General features: G+C 32.5%; 1 non-coding gene and 1 pseudogene across 1 annotated transcript; one reads left to right on the forward strand and one right to left on the reverse strand.

Annotated features, from left to right (window-relative positions):
* Positions 1–874: 874 nt before the first annotated feature.
* Positions 875–8,642, reverse strand: LOC131169179 (disease resistance-like protein DSC1; annotated as a pseudogene).
* An 8,848-nt stretch (positions 8,643–17,490) lies between these two features.
* LOC131171694 (small nucleolar RNA R71) lies at positions 17,491–17,597 on the forward strand. The gene has a single exon (XR_009142352.1). It is a non-coding gene; the product is annotated as a small nucleolar RNA R71 (small nucleolar RNA).
* Positions 17,598–22,163: the final 4,566 nt, after the last annotated feature.

Genomic DNA, 22,163 nt, shown 5'->3' on the forward strand with positions numbered 1-22,163 from the left:
TTGTTTCAAAATAAATTGACCACGTTCCTTCTCTTCACATCCATAGTATTTAATTAATTAATTAGGTTTGAATAATGTTTTTCATATGTGTTTTATTTTTGCTTGAACTAATTTATTTTATTTTGTTAAGTTATTATATGTTATTTAGTGTTACTTATAATTAATATTTTTCATGTTGTTAAAAATATTATATTTATTTTTTATGTGAGAATTTAGATAAATTAATAAGTTTTTCATAATTAACCCATATTAAAAAATTATATTACAAAAATATCATAAAATAAGTCATAAATTTATGATAGATAAAATTATTATAAAAGATGCCTATAAAAAATAATTATTAATTTGCTACCGCCACCATCACTTTGATTGTGCCATGTTCATCCTTTACTTGTGGCTGCCCGCTATTTTTCAAAAGCAATCTGCCGGCGGGCCATAGAAATTAGAACAAATTTAGATTTTCAAGAGATAAGGACCAGTTTATCGGTTCTACATCCACGTCACGATTCTAGCCCCACAGGATAATTATCTGGTAAATACTTGTTGAATAACGTTAGGTGAATTAAATTGTTTTAAATAAAATAATTTTTATTTTTGAAAAAGAGAAATAATTTTTCACTTTTTAAATTTTAAAAAACTTATTAAAATATATATATATATATATATATATATAATTATTATTAATTTAATGATGCATAAAAGGGATAAAAATAATAATAGAAAAACATGTTCGACTGGACCATGTTTTCTTCTTGGGTGATGGCCGCGGCCGAAAATAAATCTGATAGACTTCTACAGAAGCTTTCTTCTTGGGCATATAGCAGACAGACCCAACAATTCCAAACATCAGAGCAGAGAAAAGGAAGTCCATTCATATCTTCAAGGTAGAATTCAATTAAAACCTTAATTGTATTTACCAAACCCATCACCTTTTAACATCCAAACACGGATCATACCCAATGAACATATGATGCTTCCTCAAATTTCTTGAACCATACCAACAGCTGAAATAACAATATAGATCATTGCTGTCTCCAGATTCATTTTTGAAATGGTATCTACATTTCACTTGGAAACCAGAGTCGTCTATATGGAGTTTGTTGAATGCTATAACAGAACAGAGAATGAAACCCAGGAACTCTCTATTAGCCCAATGAGAAGGCACCTGGATTGTAGTGGAAAATCCTACATTTTGATGGCTAAACCACTTTGAAATTTCAGATCCAGAGAAGCATAAACAAGATTCCCTTTTGGAATTAACAAGGAATATGATCAGCAAAGAAAAAGAAAAAATAGATGAGGGAGACAGAAATAGACCTGATTGGACAGCCTTTTGGAATAACAATGAATTTTTTTTAGTGCATATGCCATGATACGCTTCTTTGCCAAATTATTCAACTGGTAACAATTAGTGAAAAGGAATTCAAAAATGTTTCCTTCCACTCCAGTTGATTTACTAGTTACAGAACGCAGAGAAATGCAATTTTCTGCATCTAATTTTGTCAGCCGCGGTGGAAGTGCAGGTATTAATCTTAGCTGCAGGCAATCTCTTAAGCCGAGGTACTCCAGGTTTTCGAGCTGAAGGATGTTTTGAGGTATCTCTGAAAATGAGTTTCCACTTAGATCTAATGCTTCTAGTGAGAATAAGAAGCCAATAGCATTAGGCACATTCAATATGCTGCAATCATTTAGATATAGCTTACGCAGAACGTCAAATCTCTCCACTGGAATTCTGCGATGGCCATTGACAATGGAAAAAGTCTTTCCCAAGTAGAGACACCAAGTTTTTCCCAGATAGAGACACCACTCAATTTAAGTTTTTTGCAGTTTCTCAGTTGCAAGATAGAAAGACCACTCAAATTTTTCATTGATGAGGGCACCTTTCTTATCGCTGTTCCATCTAAGTGAAGAAATCTCAATGAATCCCTGTCACACGAAATTTCTGGAAACTCTCAAATCTGGAGCAGCCTGAGAGATTAAGCCTTCGCAAATATTTCAACTTACAAAAACTACTCGGAAGAATATGAAATCTTGTGCAGTTTTGCAGGCCTAGTTCCTCAAGTTCAAAGCAATACTCTATTGATGAGGGAATTTCTTCGATCTTTGTCCCATCTAAAAGCAACTTCTTTATATTACTCGAAACCACTGGAAACCTAGTGATTCTTGTGCAGCCAGAAAGAATAAGCTTTTCAAAAGATGCCAACTTAGAAACATCACAAGGAAGATTCTTGAGCCTTTTGCAGTTTGTAAGATCCAAGCAAGAGAGTCTAGAGAGACTACCAATTGAAGAGGGAATTTCTTCTATTGTAGTTTCACTCAAGTACAAGAATCTCACTTTCCCTGAAATATTTGGAATCCTGGTGATATCAGAGCAGCCAGAGAGATTAATAGTCACAAGGGATTTCAATAAACAAATGCTTTCTAGAAGATTGCTGATTCTTTTGCAATCCTTCAAATCCAATGTTATGAGATCACTGAGATGGCCAGTTGATTTGGGAAGTTCTTCTATTGCAGTCCCTTTTAAGTTTAAATACACTATGTTCTTTGCAATCTCTGGACACTTCATAAGATTTGAACAGTCAGAAAAGTTAAGAGTCTTAAGCGATCTCAGATTAATAACACTAGGAAAGGTCTCAAGGCTTGTGCAGTATCTCATATTCAAATCACCGAGCTTCTCTAAAGACTGACTAGATGAGGGAACTTCTACCAAGTTAGTACAGTATTCAAAATTCACTCTCGAGAATCTTAGCCAGAGAGAGGTCAGGCACTGTAGATAAGTGCTCAGAATTTCTAAGATTAATCTCTTTCAAACTCGCAAGATTCAGCAAAAACAATATAATAGGATACAACAATAGGCACATGCCCAAACTAAAATGCATTTTCAAAAGGCAATGACGGAAGAAAGGGAATCAAGAAAATAATGCAGCATACCTGTACTCCTGTCCATAACTGTCTAGCATTGCTGTAAGCCAGGTTAAGTTCAACAAGGTTCTCTGCCTGGAAATTGGATGGCAAAGAGCTCAGAGTTTCTAATTGTAAAATTGTAGATTTTGAGCAATCTAAGGTTATACATCCTCAAAAAGGCTGTTGAAATCAAGTCCACTTCTCCTATTTGAGATGTGTCTAACCATATCCCTTCAACCCTTTCAGTTCCCGGAAGATCACAGATAAGTATAAATAAAGCACAGGTTACCCCAACATATTAGGCTTACTTTGATAAACACATAAATAGAAACACATGTAAGTATAAAAACATATAGAATGCATATGGCTCTCACCAGATTTTTGGTTAACGCTTGACAGACATCACAAGATCTTCACAATCTACTGCGTTTTCCCCGCCCATTAATAGATTCTTGGTGAACAATTTCATGAGCCATTTGCTGCAACAAGTCCTGCATTTTCAACTTGTTATGTAGGACAGTGACAAGGCATTTATCAACAAGAACAGTAATTCCAATTCCTGCTGAGAAACCACAACCATCTAGTATTCTCTCTACGAAGTCAATTTGCTACCCCCTAAAAAAACATGCAATATCAAGAAATATACTTTTCTCTTCATCATCTAGCACTTCAAAACTTATTCTCAACACATGAAAAATTCTAGGCTGAGGAATTTTTCCAAGTTTATCCAGTGCACTTTCCCAATATTGTTCTGTTCTGCCAAACAGAAAAGAACCAATAACTTTAATTGCCAAGGGGTTGCCATGAGAGTATTTAACAGCTTTATTTGATAGCTCCATTCTATCTTTCCTTGGATACTTCTCCTTAAAAGCAATCAAACTGAACAAATGCAGAGCATCATCATCATTCAATCCCTCAACTTTATATACTTCATCAACTCCTTTCATAAGAACATGCCTGTCTCTAGATGTCACAATAACTCTACTTCCCAAACCAAAATTGCATCTTCCAATTACGAATTCTAATTGATCTACATCATTCACATCATCAAGAACAAGCAAAACCTTTTTTGCGCTGGAGCCTATCCTTAATGGACATGGATCCTATGTTGGGAGTGGTAATATGTAGATGTTCTTCATCCAGTATTTCAGAAAGGAGTTTTTCCCTTAAACAAACAAGCCCACCAAATTGCTTTGATTCTTCCTTAACATTTTCAAGAAAGCAGCAAGCTTCAAATTGACTTGAGAATGTATTGAAAATAGCTCCAGCAATAGTCGTTTTACCTATGCCACCCATTCCCTAAATTCCAACAATTCGAACTTTTGATGATCCATTCTGTAGTAAATCTATAATCTCTGTAATGCGTGAGTCAATTCCAATCAGGCCCTTTAAGTCTCTTGAGGGTGCATGATTCAATTTCTTCAAAATATGTTCCACAATTTCTTTCACAAGTTTAGCATCAGACCTAATGATGAATAAAAAGTATTGAGACAGCCAAAGAGTTATGTTACACCAACATTTTCCTTCAAGCCGTGCATTTTTATAACAAAACGATACAAATAAATAAAAAAAATCCTAATACTTGCAACATCTTGCAAAACAATTTATGTTCGTTTTCAATCTTCTATAGACAAAAGATTGCTAACCCTTTGTTATTGTTTAGGTTACTGCATAGCTAATTATGTCAACAGGCAGGTCCAAAAAATAAAAAATAAAAAAAGAGACAATTTAATTAAAAAAAAAAGGCTTTCCAGCTTAAACATTTAGGCAAGAGAGCCAACTACGGACCCATATATATCTGAGCAACATAAAATTAGTGCTATGGCTTAACTTAATATGCAATGAAATTTTGTTTGTTCAAACCCTAGCTTTCCATTTCCATGTTTAAGTTCTGCAATCAATTGTTAGTTCTAATTCTAAATTTTACTAGCAAAAGCTTTTTTTAAATGAGTATAAATAATATATTATCTGCTATTGTAATTAATTATCAATTGCAAAGAAATTTTTTTTTTTTTCACCTGTTCTCAATGTTCCCTTATGAGACCTTAAACAAAAAATAAAAGTAATATATACATACCTGATCACTCGGGAATCCCATCCAGATATACCAGCTGCTTTCAACAAGTTAGCCTTCCACCTGGGCACCTTTTCTACTTTCTCCTTAAAGTTCTTCTCAAGCTCAGTAAGTGCATCTGCAAAACACCCACTTTGTTCTTCTACATTGGATGGATCTACATGGTAGAAAATTGGTAAAACAATCTGTCCATAAGTTTCCTTGCATTCAAGTATTTTCACCATTTCATCCAAACACCATGGAGAAGATGCATAGTTTTTTGAGAAAATGATTATAGAAATCATTGATTCTTCAATTGTTCTCAAAAGTGCCGGTGTTATTTCTTCCCCTCTTTCAAGGTTATTGTCTATGAAGGTTTTGATTTTTTTACCGCATAAAGCTTCATTTATGTGCAGTGGAAGAAGTTGCCATAATGAACAGTTACAATGGTGTTCGTTGCAAAATCACTTCAGAATAGAAATCAATAAAGGCTCCCTCTTTTGCCATAATGAACAGTCATCAACGAATGTTACAAGATTGAAACAATGAACTTGTTTAGTGTAAGTGAATGAATTTCAAAAAAAATTTATGACCAATTCACACAGCATGTTTGGTATGCAAAAGTTCATTTGGAATTCCACGTTCTATTTCTTTGAGTATGCAAACTGGGGGAGGGGACTCGAAGCTAAGTCTACCTGGTGAGTTATTTTTAACGTAAATGTTTTAGCCTTAGATTTACCCAATGGTTGAGCTTTAGATCAAAGGAAAATTACATACCAAACTAATTTTATTTTCTTTATGATTTTTTTATCATCACATGCATGAGTTGTTTAGAAAAATCAAATTACCTTTCTAAGCATAGAATAAAAGTTTTGACTTACAATGAAACGATGGAAACCATGACAAAAATTTCTGTTTCGATCAGCTAATAGTGAGAACCAAATAGAGAGAGTCCATCAAAAGACTCCATCATCTCAGTTGATTCGTAGATGCAGAGAGACGACGACGACAACAAGTGATAAAGACTTTTGCCTTGGTTCCTTTAGGTTTTACTTCTTCCTTGATCTTTGTTTTAGGGCCTCTGTTTCCTGTTTAGGTAGTACTTCTTCCTCAATCTGTGATGGGTTTCCTCACAGCAGATGCCGTGGTAGTAACTTTCTATAGAGAATAAAATCTTAAATTGAATAAATTCCAGCAATCCTCCAGCAAGACTTCAAGAAGGAACCAAGCAAGAAAATTCCTGGAAGCTAAACAATCATGAGGATGAAGCATGGAATCATAAATGAAGGAAAATTTGATAAGTGCATAATTTATTAATTTTACTTCCATCACATTTAATGTTTCTAGGGTATCTTTATGCCTAATTCAGTTGATTAAAGTAAAATTATCTATTAAGCATATGTTTAGAAAGCTGTCAAAATAATTATGTTAAATGGAGAAATTTTCAGCATTTGCATTAATTTGACTCTTGCTGTATTTTTCAGGGTTTTCGTGAAGTCCCAGAACATAGAAGTGTGGAAGGAAACTTGGAAAGGTCGAAGGATTGAGAAGCGTTGTTGATACAAAGTACACGGGTCGTGTAAGCACAACCACAGACCCGTGTAACATTCTGCCAGAAGAAATCCAGAGAACCGAGGAAGAAACAAAGTACACGGGCCGTGTAACTTGACCCGTGTAAATCCTGGAGACCCGTGTAACCTTCTGTGCCAATGCAAAACATACCTATTTAGCTCCAGTAAGTTACACTGCCCTGGGCCATGTAGTGATACACGGGCCATGTATTCATTGACATTAGTTTCGTGATTTTGCTCCAGTTACAGTTTTTGACAGAGACTCTAAAAACCTAACCCCAAACCATTTATTATAAATAGAAGAGGCAGCAGCCGACACAAGGGATCATTGAGCAGCCTCTCGAAAAGAGAGAATTAGACTTTCGTTCTCTATTCACATTTTAGATTTCGTCAATTTTCTTCTTTAATTTTTCTGTAAGCCATGAACATGAGTGGCTAAGTTTTTAATTCAGTTCAAGGGATTCAAGTTCTTTTGCTTGATTTGTGAGACCAGGTTCTTAATTTAATTTATGTCTTTTTGAATATCTATTATTTTCCGATTTCATTGTCTCTGATCTATTGAATGATTTGCTAAAAAGGCCTATTAGTTAATTGTTTGATGTGGTCAAGTGCTAGTTCATCTTCATAATCCGTAATTATTGTGTAAGATTGAACATGAGTAGCAATTAGGTTTTATTGATTATGATCCCAGTTTTCGATAATAACCTAAGGAAACAATAGAGTGAATTAAATGATTTATGCTTCATAAATTATTGTTCAGCTTAACTACTTCCTATTCTTAAAGCAGTTTTTAATTTGATGAGGATTGCTTAATACCAATTCAGTTAATAATTAGAGTCAACAAGGGTGCTGGGCTCGAATTGATGAGTATAGGGAAGTTAGGGATTTAACTTCGCTGTTTGGTAAATCTACGTTAAGTATTCAATAAGTGATAATTGTATTTCTTTTGTCTATGATCGAATCAATGCATTGAAATGCGAATTAGCTTGGACTGAAGTTTGTTTAATTTGAGAATTTCTTATTTAATTTTAGATCTTAATTTTTTATTTTTGAATTCTTCTTTGGATTGCGAATTACCCCCCCCCCCCTCAACCTTTATTTCTTTTTCCATTACACAAGCCCATGAAATTTAATAATTCAGTATCTAGGATTTGACCTGAATTTACCACTTATTGCAGAAAACATTTCATAATTGGTAATTTCAGTTAATTTAATTTCTGGTATATTCAACAGCCACCAAGAATTTTGGCGCCATTGTTGGGGACTAAAATTTATTGGAATTCATGTTTTTGGTGTTAGGATATTCTGTTATTAATTTTGTTTGTGAGTTATTGTTGTTTTTAGGTTATCGAAAAAAAAAATTGACGGTATTGCTATTCATCAAAAAGTATGGTTGAATTTGGAGGGCGGCCCATACCTATTTTGAAGTAAACGATGCTCTGATCAATTATTAGTTCTAATTCTAAATTTTGCTAGCAAAAACATTTTTAAATGCTTATATAAATAATATATTATTTGCTACTGTAATCAATTGTCAATTGCATTTACATCTGCACAAAAAGATAGTTTTTTTTTTCACCTTTTCTCAATGTTCCCTTATGAAACCTTAAACAAAAAGCAAGAGTAATACATACATACCTGATCACTTGGGAATCCCATCCAGATATACCAGCTGCTTTCACCAAGTTAGCCCTCCACCTGGGCACCTTTTCTATTTTCTCCTTAAAGTTCTTCTCAAGCTCAGTAAATGCATCTGTAAAACACCCACTTTGTTCTTCTACATTGGATGGATCTACATGGTAGAAAATTGGTAAAACAATCTATCCAAAATTTTCCTTGCATTCAAGTATTTTCACCATTTCATCCAAACACCATGGAGAAGATGCATGGTTTTTTGAGAAAATGATTATAGAAATCATTGATTCTTCAATTGTTCTCAAAAGTGCTGGTGTTATTTCTTCCCCTCTTTCAAGGTTATTGTCTATGAAGGTTTTGATTTTTTTATGACATAAAGCTTCATGTAGATGGCGAGTAAAATTATCACGGGTGTCCTGTCCTCTGAAGCTAAGAAAGACATCATACTTCCATTTATGTGCAGTGGAAGCAGTTGCCATAATGAACAGTTACAGTGATGTTCATAGCAAAATCACTTCAGAGTAGAAATCAATAAAGGCTCCCTCTTTTCCTGGTGAAGGAAAAAAGGAATCATCATTGACGAATGTTACAAGATTGAAACTATGAACTTGTCTAGTATAAATGAATGAATTTCAAAAAAATTTATGACAAATTCACACAGCATGTTTGGTATGCAAAAGTTCATTTGGAATTCCACGTTCTGATTCTTTGAGTAGACAAATTGGGGGAGGGGACTCGAAGTCTACCAGTTAAGTTATTGTTAACGTATATGTTTTAGCCTTAGATTTAGCCAACGGTTGAGCTTTAGATCAATGGAAAATTACATACCAAACTAATTTTATTTTCTTTATGATTTTTGTATTATCACGTGCATGAGTTGTTTAGAAAAATCAAATAACCTTTCTGAGCATAGAATAAAAGTTTTGACTAACAATGAAACGATGGAAACCATAACTAAAATTTCTATTTTGATAAGCTAATAGTGCGAAACAAAGAGAGATCCATCAAAAGACTCCATCATCTCATTTGAATCGTAGATGCAGAGAGACGACGACGACAAGTGATTAAGACTTTTGCCTTGGTTCCATTAGGCAGTACTTCTTCTTCCTTGATCTGTGATGAGTTTGCTCACAGCAGATGCAGTGACAGTAACTTTCTGCAGAGAATAAAACCTTAAATTGAATAAATCCAACATTCCTCCAGCAAGACTTCAAGAAGGAACCAAGCGAGAAAGAAAATTCATTGCAAGATGGAAGAATCATTAAATCTAAAGGCAAATCGTGGGTAGAATTTTAAAAAATTCATTGAAAATTCCTGGAAGCTAAACAGGAATCATGAGGATGAAGCATGGAATCATAAACGAAGCACAATTAGAAGTCACCTTTGCAAATAAATCACAAATTCATAATATTTATCTCGTATAAAAAATCACCGCCTGTGCTGGTTAAATTAATTTATGGCAAAATTATATAAAAAAAATATAATTTTTAATTATTTTATACATAAATTATTGATAGTTTGTGTGATTATTTTATTTAAAATACAGAGATATTATTTTATTCAAAAATAATTTAAAATTTATTAATATTATTGGTCAAATAAATTGAATGACACTAATTTACTACTTAATTTGATAAGATTATAAATCTAAGACTATTTTAATATTTGATTCATTGATCAAATTATTATATATATTTTATTTTTTATTTGGCTTTAAGTAATATTTTTAATTATTCTTGCCTATAATTAATTTTTTAATATAATTCTATTTTTATGCATAAAAATATAGTTATTTAGCTAAAATAGGAAAATATTCTAATGTAAAAAATAAATAAATAAAAAGACAATGAGGAAAAATGGTTGCTAGCCCCTACTTTACCGTGAAGATTTGAGAAGTAACTTTCAACTTTTTAAGAAAAAATTGTATCAATTATGTTAAAAAGTATAAATTGTGCACATAGATAACTTTATATAGAGAATATAGAGTAAGTTTATATTTATTGATTACAATATAAAATTATAAATTATTTAAAAAAAATAATTAAATTGACACAAATTATGAACTAAATCAAAATAATCAAATAAAAATTATTTAATTTTAATGTATCCGAGAAAAGTAAAATAAGAATTAAAAATAATAAAATTTTTAAATCGTGGCTAATAACTCTTTAAAGAAGTCACCTTAATTTTTTAAAGAAAATTAGCAATCGATGATTAGTTACTGATTTGCTTATATAAATTACTGTTCATTTTCTTTTTTCATATTTTTTTTTCTATTTTTTTCTCTTTTCTCTCATTTTCTTTGTTCTCTTTTCTATTCTCATCAATTTTATTTATTATTTTTCCTTTCTAATATATTTTTTTTATCTTTTTCTCTCTCATCTACTTTATTGAATTCATCATCTTTTTCATCTATCTTTTTTTCGTTACCTTTTTTTTTTCTCATATATTTTCTTCTTAATCTTTTTTTTTTCTCATATGTTTTCTTCTTCATCGTCTTTTTTTTTTCATCTTTTTTATTTAATTTATTTTTCTTTGATGTAAATTAAAATTTTTGGTACAAATATATTTTTTGGTAGCAAATTATTTGTAGTATTGATTTTTAGTAATTGTTTTGTTATAATTTTTTAGTACAATTGTTACAAATATGATAATTTTTTACAGTAATTTATTTTATAAATATCTTTTTATATTTAGTTTTTTTTTTGTTAGCATTTTTGTTAATAGTAATTAGTAGTAATTTTTTTATAATATTTTATATTATTTTTTAGTGTTAAATTTTCATTAATAATTTGTTATTGCTATAATGTTTTGAAAATTTTATTTATTTAAATTTCTTATTTGTTATCTGAAAATTTGTTTTTTTTTTTATAATTTTTTTAAGTAGCTAACTAATTTTTTAGTTAGTAACTTAGTTGTAGATAGCAATCAATTTACAAAATAATTGAAAATTTACAAAATTAAATACACCAAATTTTTTACAACAGATTATATTTCAGTTGCTAGTAGCAATTGATAGTTTTTTACAAAAAGTTTTTTTAAAATTTAATTAATTTAGTAATCGATTTCATTGCAACCGACTGAATCAATTGTTAAATTGACTAGTATTTGATTTTAATAAATTAGCAGCCGATTTGGTCAGTTGCTAATCCGATTATTTTTTTTGTAGTGTTCCAAACCTCAATTATGTATTATAAAAATCCATATCGATAGGGTTTGGTCAGATCATGTGCTAAAAAATATATGATTTGTTGTCATCCCAATTTTTTAATGCATTTTTATTAAATCCAATCCAAACATTCAATAATTGAGGAATGAGATTGATGAGTTACTAGTTTAACTAGTGGATTAATGATTCATTTAATAGGTGATCAAAAATTAATTAAATATAGACTAATTAAATATAATATCTAACAATTAGCTAACTTTTTCTTGGATTTGCTATTAGGGTACTGCTGGCCATTTTTGGCTAACACCACCCCTTCCCTTTCTTTTTTCCTTTCAAATTTGTTTTTTCTCCTTTTTTATTTTTTTTATTTTTCTTTGCTTTTTCATTTTTTTTTGTGTATTTTTAAAAATAATTTCCAAAATTTGTTTCTGTTCTTATTTTCTTTATTTCTCTTTACTTTCTTGTGTTTTGTTCTTAGGTTTCTTGCTTTTGTTCCTCAAAGTTGGGAATTTGGTTTGTCTCCCATTTATATGGAGCGGTTTGTGTTGTTTTTTTTTTTTTTAGGTGCCCAGTTCATGGAGTTGTTTTGTAAATGTTAATTTTCTTTTATTGAAGCCTAGTAGTGCGGTTCATTCCTCTAGTGGAAGTAGCAGCTCAAATTCATTGTGCTCATTATACACAACTAGTTTCTGGCAAGGGCAAACATAGAATTAAACATAGAGGCAGGTCAAAACTTAACTATTCATATAATTATTATAAGTAAAAAATTTTAAATTACACATTTATAAAACAATAATCAATATTCATTAGCAAGGAAGGTTCATAAATTCTTTTGTAGATAAATCATATATTTTATTAATTTTAAATAATAAAAAAAAAAACAACGAAAAAAGGTTCATAAATCATAATTAATATTCATTACATTATTTTCTAGCCATTGGTTAAAAGATTAATTTTTAGAGATTTTTTTTTTTAGAATGTTATTGCCTGGTTGGGGGATCATAAACGGTGGTGTTGGGAATGTGTTGTGTGGCTCCCGTGAAGTGAATGATCACTAAGAACAAGGTTCATGACATGAGAAGGGACCTCTTCTATCCAAACAAGTTCCTCTCCACAACATTTAAGAGAGGCTTTAGCAAGAAAATGGACAACTAACTTACCTTCCCTATATGGTACCAACATAATTCAAAGGAAAAGTGCCACCATTATGTAGATTGACCATTTTAGCTGAACCGAATTCCAATATCACTTTATCAAAATCCATCTCCACTGCTCTTTGGATCGCAAACATTGCTGCTTTAATATCAACTTATAATACATCCATATCTGGGTCTCTTTTCCTAACACCCAACCCCATTTGCACCCTTCTTACATGGTCTCTTATAATCATACGTAAACCACTTTGCCCGCACTCTAATGCAACATCTGAATAAATTTTAACAATACCTTAAGGCATGGGTTGCCATCTGACATTTGCATGAGCTGGTTTGGTTATCTTTGGAGAAGAATAAAAACCCTAATACTCACTTAAGAAGGAAATAGCCTAATCAACTATGACTGGAACCGGGAAAGTTATTTTTTAGAAAACTAGTTCATTTCTTGCATGCCATAACGCCCATGCTATCATACAACCTAACTCAAATCGCTTATTGGAAAGAGAAGACCTCAGTTCAGCAAACCAATCAATAAGACTCTTATCATTAGAAACAGAGTCAATTCATAGTAGGGAGAAATGCCACACAAGTTGAGCTACACTACAATATCTCAATACATGCTCTATAACTCCACCTTATTGAGACACTATCAACTACAATATTCATGCCTCTTGTGATCAGCGCCAAGAGCACAGGCAATAAATTTGAGTAAGCCCAATGTATAAAATGCCTCATCTTTGGAGGAACTGACAATAGCCACAAATTTTTCCAAAAAGACTTCCAATCAAAAACTAAAGAGGAAGAAAGAATGCTAGAAGATTTATGCATCAATGCCACATAAGCACTACGAATAGAGAAGATACCATGCTTGTTATGATGCTAAACCAGTTGCATTTTAATAGGGAGCAACAAAGCGGAATAACAAGCATTTGCTCAACCTCAAAAGGCATAAAGATTTGGTTGACAAACCCTAAATTCCAGTGATTCTCTTCATGTAAAATAAGGTCACTGACTTTAGCATCTTCACTAAGTAAATACAAAAGAGACCAAATACAGAAACCATTCTATTTAACAAGCCAATTATATTTCCAAATCTTGATCTGTGTTCCATCATCCGCCAAACATCTCGAAACTTTTTCAACCACTCAACAGGCTTGTAAAATACTCCTCCAAGCACAACTAGTTTGATATCCTAGTTTGGCTTCAAGAAAAGAACTCCTTGGATGATATCTTGACCTAAATATTTTGGATAGCAATGAAGTTGAATTCTCCATAAGCCTCCAGCAATGCTTAACCAACATTGCTAAATTAAAATATTTAAAATCTCCAGAGCCAACACCCCCGTGCCTTTGATAAGCATAATCAATGACAAGAGCACTGATGTATGTGATGCTCACTGTCCCTTTGGCCCCACCAGAAGTTGGACATTAGAGATTTAATTTTATGAATGGTATCATTACGCAATAAAAAGCAAGTCATCATGTAGATTAGGATGGATTGAACAACTGCCTTCAAAATAACCTCTTTGACTGCTTTTGAGAGAGTTTTATCCTTCCAGCTTTGGAGTTTTTAGGCAACCCAATCATGTAAGTTGATAAACAACTCCTTCTTTTTTCTCCCTATACATGCAGGTAAGCTAAGATATTTCTTATGTTGGTCGATACCTCTTATACCAAAATTATCTCAGATAGTAGTACCATCCTCATCCCTAACATTTCGGCTGAAAGGGATCTCAAATTTCTTTAAATTCATTTTTTTTCCTAGAAGCTCTTACATTTTCCTGAAGAATGTTGATTATAGCATTGGTTTTAACCATAGTAGCTTGTCCAAATGCAATGCTATCACTAGTAAAGAAAAAATGGGAGACACAAGGGGCTTGTCTACAAATTAGAACTACATGGAGAATATTATTACATTCTACGCCTCTGATAAGACCTGAAAACATCTCAACACGTGAAAGAAAAAGATATGGAGATAATGGGTCACCATGGCTAAGTCCTCTCTAGGGAAAGAAGACCCACTTAGGATCACCATTAATTAGCAAAGAATAAGACACGATAGTCACACACTTCATAACCGATTCCATCCAATATTTATCAAAACCCATTTTTAACATAACTTTTTTTTTAAAAAAGTGTCATTCAACCCCCTAACATGCTTCACTCATATCTAATTTCAAAGCAAAGTGACTATTTTCCTCCCACTTTGTTCTTTAAATGATGAAATATTTAAAAAGCAACCAAAGCATTATCCATGATTAGGGGACCATGGATGGATGCAAATTGAGTATGAAAAGTAATATGGGGAAGGATAATTTTAAGCCTATTAGCAGTATCTTTTATTACAATTTTAAAAATCACATTACACAAACTAATAAGCCTAAAATCTTTTGGAGTTTATGAATTTTTGATTGCGTACTCCGCAAGTATACAGGTCATTCAAGTAGTAAACAAAAGATATCATCCCACAGAAATTTGTTGTTTGAGTACCAAACTATAAAAGTTATGATTATTTTGGCTATTGATAATTTGTGCCAAAAATAGAGTAAGAGATGTAGCAAATTAAATTGGAAAAAATAAGGAAATTATAATGAATTAAGCAATTAAAATTCTAAGCACTATACTAATTTACTAAAATTTCAGCAAGTAACAAAAGATTTAATTAATTAATGGTAAAAATTGATTCCAGAGTTGAGGTTCATGAAGTAAATTTTATTGGGACTTGGATAGGCAAAGCCAAAATTAAGGGAAATACAAGTTTGAAGGAAGTTGATTCTGATTTCCTTTAATTTCTCTTTCAAGCAAACTAAAAAGTATTTTAAAGGAAACTAAACCCCATTCTCATGCGATGTTTAATTACCCAAAACCCTTTAAGCATTTTAATTAACTTGAAATTCCTCTTAACCCACTAGTTTATTTCTAACACTAGATGATTAAGTTCATTAACCAACTTGTACATCACTCAAATTTGCATTAATAATGACAGAATAAGTTGAATTAGGTCAAAGAAAAGCATACCTTAATGTAGATGGAAGTGGTTTGAGGTTTACCTGTGGTGCGTCCTTCTTATCTAGCAAAGATAGGTGTGCAACTTCATATTTCAATTCTTCAACTTGCAAAACTTGATCTCCTACAACTTCTTTAGTAGCTTCCAAAATTTGAGCAAAAGCTGCAACTTCAGGATTTTCATCCTTTGTTGTTCTACTATGTACCAAATAATTCTCCAAAGGGTCCTCACGATATCTTTTCTTAAATTCTGCTTCCACAATCTCATCAATAACATCCACCCTTAAACAAGAATCAACTCCATGATGTTTCTTCAAAGTCTGATTCAAATTAAATTCCACCTCCTCTTCTCTAACTTTTAATGTCAATCTACCATTCTTTACATCAATTATAGCCCCTGCTGTGGCTAAAAATGGCCTTCCCAAGATGATAGGTATGTGAATATCCTCTTCCATTTCAAGAACCACAAAATCCACAGGAATGAAAAATTTTCTAACTTTTAAGGGCACATTCTCTAAAATTCCCACTGGATATTTGATGGATCTATTAGCTAGTTGCAAAGAAATGGTAGTAGGCTTCAAATCTCCTGCCTTCAGCTTTTCACAAATGGAGAGTGGCATCAAACTTACACTAGCTCCAAGATCACACAATGCCTTTCCAATACTAGTATCCCCAATGTGACAAGGAATAGAGAAACTTCCTGGATCCTTCAATTTTGGTGGAAGTTTATTCTGTAAGAGAGCACTACACTCTTCTGTTTATGCCACAGTTTCATAATCTTCTAATCTCCTCTTGTTTGACAAAATATCTTTCAGGAATTTAGCATATGAAGGCATTTGAGAAATTACGTCTGTAAATGGAATGTTGATGTATAATTTCTTCAAAACTTCCAAAAATTTTCCAAACTGCTTATCTAGCTTTGCTTTCTGAAACCTCTGAGGATATGGCAATGGTGGCTTGTATGGTGGTGGAGGCACATACTTTTCCTCTTCTTCTTTTTCAATTTCCTTCTTCTTGTTTGCTTCCTCATTAGCTTCATCATGATTCGGAATAGATTCATTTTTATCTTCATCTTCTTTCTTCTTTTCCTCTTCTACCTCATCTTTCTCTTCTTCTCCCACAATTTTCCCACTCCTTAGGATCACTGCCTTGCAATGTTCTCTAGGATTCTCTGGTTGACTTGGATTCTCTGGTTGACTTGGAAGTTTCCCTTGTGCTTTGCTAAAAGAGCTTGCTTGTTGAGCTATTTGGTTTTCCAACATCCTGTTACGAGTGCAAGCTGGTCTATCCTTGAATTTAATTGTTGAATCATTTCTCCTTATTTTTGTTGAGCAGTTAAGAAATTCTCCATCATAGACTTCAAAATTGAATCTTGGTCTGAAGACTGAACTGGTGGTTGTGGAATAGGTGCATTTTGATTCCTTTGTGGTGGAAATCCAGGTGATACTCTATTTTACTGAAAATTCTGCTGCTGTTGCTGGAAATTAGGAGGTTGTTGATAATTTTGTTGCTACCCTTGTTGACCTCCCCAAGAAAAGTTAGGGTGGTTCCTCCATGCTGGATTATATGTAGCAGAAAAAGGATTACCAACTGGTTTTTGATTGTAATAAAATCAACTTGCTCATTCCAAACTCTCACCCAAAGGAAGGAAAATCATTGATACAATGAATATTTCCCACACCAACATGTTCTGTATGACTAGATCCTCCAATTGATGAGTCAACCTTCATGCTTAACTTATCCATTTTTCTCGTTAAAGCATCAAATTTGGCATTGAACATACTCATGGCATCTAATTCATATACACTTGCTGGTGGCTTCTTCATTTCATTTCTTTCACAGCTCCATTGATAATTGTTGTAAGCAATTTTATCCAATGCTGAATAAGCTTCATCTTCTGACTTCTCCATAAGATCACCTCCTGAAGATGCATCAATTATACTTTTAATTTTTGGAGAAACACCATTGTAGAAAATGTTGAACTAGCATCCATTTAGGGATTCCATGATGTGGACATCTCCTTTGAAGATCCTTATATCTCTCCCAAGCTTCATAGAGACTCTCATCATCCCTTGGTCTGAAAGAAGTTAATTCATTTCTCAATTTTGTAGTCTTGCTAAAAGGAAAGTATTGAGCCAAGAAAGCTTATGACAACTCATCCCAAGTAGTTATTGAACCCGGAGGTAATGAATGCAACCACTCCCTAACACGATCCTTCAAAGAAAAAGGAAATAATCTCAATCGGATGGGATCATCTGACACTCCATTTATCTTTAGCATGTCACTAATCTTAAGAAAATGTGCAAGGTGCACATGTGGACTCTCAGTAGGATCTCCCCCAAACTTTGATTGTTGAACCATTTGACAAAGTGAGGGCTTCAACTTAAAGTTATTTGCTTCCACTCTAGGCCTTGTAATACTCGGTCTAAAATCTCTAAAACTAGGAAAAGCATGATCCTTAATTGATCTGTTGTTGTTGTTTGCCATAGCTTCTATCACTTGTTGCTCTTGCTATATTTGAATTCTGAGTTCAGCTTTTCTTCTTTTAAACTCTGCTCTTAAAGCTTTAGCTATCTTTTCAATCTTAGGATAAAAAATTAAATCAATTTCTGCACTTTTGATTCTTCTCATATAAAAGATATGTACCTGAAAAATCAAAAAAGGAAAATCTCAAAGTATAATGATAAAGAAAAGAAATTAAAATAAAAAATAAAATGCCCAAATTAACCAAACAATCAATAGTCTAATATCAAACAAAAGAAATCCCCGGTAATGGCGCCAAAAACTTGATTGCGTACTCCGCAAGTATACGGGTCATTTAAGTAGTAAAGAAAAGATATCATCCCACAGAGATTTATTGTTTCAGTACCAAACTATAAAAGTTATGATTATTCGGGCTATCAATAATTTGTGTCAAAAATAGAGTAAGAGATGCAGCAAATTAAATTGAGAAAAATAAGGAAATTATAATGAATAAAGAAATTAAAATTCTAAGCACTATACTAATTTACTAAAATTTCAGCAAGTAACAAAAGATTTAATTAATTAATGGTAAAAATTGATTCCAGAGTTGAGGTTCATGAAGTAAATTTCATTGGGATTTGGATAGGCAAAGCCAAGATTAAGGGAAATATAAGTTTGAAGAAAGTTGATTTTGATTTCCTTTAATTTCTCTTTCAAGCAAACTAAATAGTGTTTTAAAGGAAACTAAACCCCATTCTCATGCGATGTTTAATTACCCAAAACTCTTTAAGCATTTTAATCAACTTGAAATTCCTTTTAACCCACTAGTTTATTTCTAACACTAGGTGATTAAGTTCATTATCTTGATTATCTATCATAGATTTTCACCTCTCGGTCCTTCAATCTAAGATTAAGAATCAAACCCAAAGGGTACCAACAATGGGTATGTAAATAAGCACACAAGATAAGAATCAAAGCTTATATACACTAAAATCTGGTTAAAACCAGTCCAAATCCACAAATAAAACTTAAATCATTACACCCAACTCTGAAATGTTAAGTATCTACTCACTCATGCTTGTATTTAGAAGTAGAAAATATGAAATAGAGCAAGAAAACATGAAAATAAAACTAAAAATAAGAGAACCCAGAAGAAGAAGATCCAAATCTTTGAAAATGGAAGCTGGAAAACGTCACTCTGCAGGTGTTCTTCCTCTTAGAAATGGCGTGATTCCCTCTTTCCTTTCTCTTTTGATTTTTCACTCTCTTTCTCCTTTTTCCTTTTTTGGTAAAAATAAGAATATGATGCTTATATATCCCCTCAAGGTTTGCCCTAAAAATAGTCTCTAAAGGGATAAAGACAAAAAGGTGTAAAAAGTGTGAAAAGAGAAAATTTTTTCATGTCAGCAAATCTGCCAGCGCCATCCCATATGCCTCATGTTGATTCAAGTTATTTTCAACATGTCTCATGTTGATTCAGAGGAGGAGCCTTTAGATTCTGCATGACAAGCTATACGGGGCATGTGGGATTCCCTGAAACTTTCGACGTATTTTGTTCCAAAATCTCTGTTTACACGACCCGCCACACGGGGCATGTTAAAGCCCATGAAACTTTCGGCCTGTTTTGTTCCAAAATCTCTGTTTACACGACCCAGTGTGAATTTACATGCCTCATGTGGATTCCTGCTGGCTAACTCTTATATCTTCACACGGCCCTCAACACAGGGCATGTTGAGGCCCTTAAAAGTCTCGGCTGGTCTTCTTCTTTAAGCAAATTTTCTTCATTTTTCACACCACTTTAGGCTTCCAAATCACTTTAAATTTCTTCTATATGGACTTTTTTTGCCTTTATACCTTATTAAAACCTATCAAAAACATTAAAATTCCAAAAATCAAATATAATGAAACTAAAATTAACAAATTAACTAAAATAAGCATTAAAAGAATAAAATTACTAAACTAAAAAGGCAAAATGGATGCAAAACTATCCTAAAATATCTATATAAAATGGGTTTATCAATTTTCGAGGTTCGGAATTAAGGTAATGGAAGTAAGATTTAATGATTGAGGAGATGCTTTACTATTCAAAATAGACAGAACTTTATTTTCCTCATCCAGACGCATAATATGCCAAAAGGAAAGAAAGAAAACAGGAGCCATGCCATCAGGCCCTAGAGCCTTGGAAGGATGCATTTGTTTAATTGCACAATGGATTTCTTTTCTGGTGAAGGGTCTAGTGAGTTCAGTGTTCATCTCCACAGATACTTTATTCTCTATTGAGTCCAAGACATCTAAATAGTCTGATGGGAGACTGGTTAAGAAAAGGTTGTCTAAAGTATTGAGTCAGAACATACTCAATATCCTTTTCTTTCTCTACAACCAACCCGAATCATTTTTAATTAATTCAATTTTATTTCTCCTTCTTCTCTGGTCAGCTTTAGAGTAAAAAAGGCAAAAAAAAAAAGTATTTTTGTCACCTTTTTTCAATCACTAAATTCTAGAACGTTGTGCCCACATATCTTCTTCCCTACACATTAATTCCCTTAGCCCTTTTTTTTTATATATATATTTCCTTCTGCTCCTTTATCTTTTAAACAGATTCGAACCCCTCTTGTAACCATTTTAACCCTTATTTGCAATCAACCATATGCGTAGATACACTTCAACACTAGGCTTTCTCCCATTCCTTCAATGCAATACTACACATTCTAATTCTACCTTCCACATCACACCCACTCGAACTAATACCCTAAGTTTTCTAGAATTCTTTAATGACCTTATAACATAACCCATCCCGAATCCACATATGTCCAAATCAGAATGGCTAAGGCTTTAGCCTATTATCACTTCTTTTATGGTACCATTTGATTTGAATTACACAATGATCCAAACCTTGTCTTAACAAATGAACAACCTCAAAATCTAGAAATAAGCTCACCCAATCTACATTAGTAACAAAATGGTTAATTCTCTCTTGAATATTTTCATTCCCCGTCGCCATTACTCCATGTATATTTCAATCCTTGAAACCCAAATCATCAAACTTACACAAATCCAAAGCTTTGTGACAATCATCCATCCTCTGTTGATCATGCAACACTCCTCCACTCTTCTCATCTAAAAATAAAATTTCATTGAAATCCCCTCCGCATAACTAAGGCAATGAACAACGATTTTTTAACAAATCAGTAGCTCCTAAGTTTAGACTTTTAAAGCTTCCTTTGCCCCTCCATATATACCAATGAAACGCTAGGATGAGTTTACAATAACATCAATATAATGGAGAGAAAAAGACAATAATTGGACTTGCACCTCTAACTTCCACAGTAAACACAAGCCACCTTTCCTACCTCTATTCTATCACAACCAACTTCAATATTGTTCTTGAAATCTAATTTTTCACGAACCTTCATCATTTTTGTTGGTTCCAATTTTATCTCCATTAAGAATAGCATTTAGGGATCTTCACGCTTTATTATCTTTTTAAAAAAACAAGTTGTAGGTGGGTTTCCAAGCCCTCTACAATTACAATGTATGGCACTCATAGCGACCGGCAGGACTCAAAGTAGTCTCCGCCGATAACATATCATAGTCTTGAAATATAAATAAATGAATAATATTTAAATAAATATATAAATAAAATTAATTTAAAAAATATAAAATAATTATAAAATTATGAAAATTCACTCAATACATATACATTTACTTGTTAAAATTCATTCATATTTATATATTCATTCATTATCAAATTTATTTTATATAAAATAACTAATTTATCATATAATATATCGAGATACGATGATTCCACCTTATTATAAATATCACTTTGGTGGTTGTCGAATCCGCCAGAAATTTAATTAACTGAAATCACCAGTTATGAAATATTTTTTGTAATAAGTGGTAAATCCAGGTCGAATCCTAGAGACTGAATTATTAAATTTCTTGCACTTGTGTGTAATGAAAACGAAAAGAAACAAAGATTGGGGTTTATAACACAAAATTAGAAGATATCAGAAATTTAAGAACTAAATATGAAAATCTTAATTTAAACAAACTTCAGTCCCAGATAATTCACATTCCAATGCATTGATTTGATCATAGACAAAAGAAATACAATTATATCTTATTGAATACTTAACGTAAATTTACCAAATAGCGAGGTAAACCCCTGACTTCCCTATACTCATCAATTCGAGCCCAAAGACTTTA

Source organism: Hevea brasiliensis, chromosome 12, assembly GCF_030052815.1.
Source record: "Hevea brasiliensis isolate MT/VB/25A 57/8 chromosome 12, ASM3005281v1, whole genome shotgun sequence".
In the NCBI taxonomy this organism is placed as follows: Eukaryota; Viridiplantae; Streptophyta; class Magnoliopsida; order Malpighiales; family Euphorbiaceae; genus Hevea; species Hevea brasiliensis.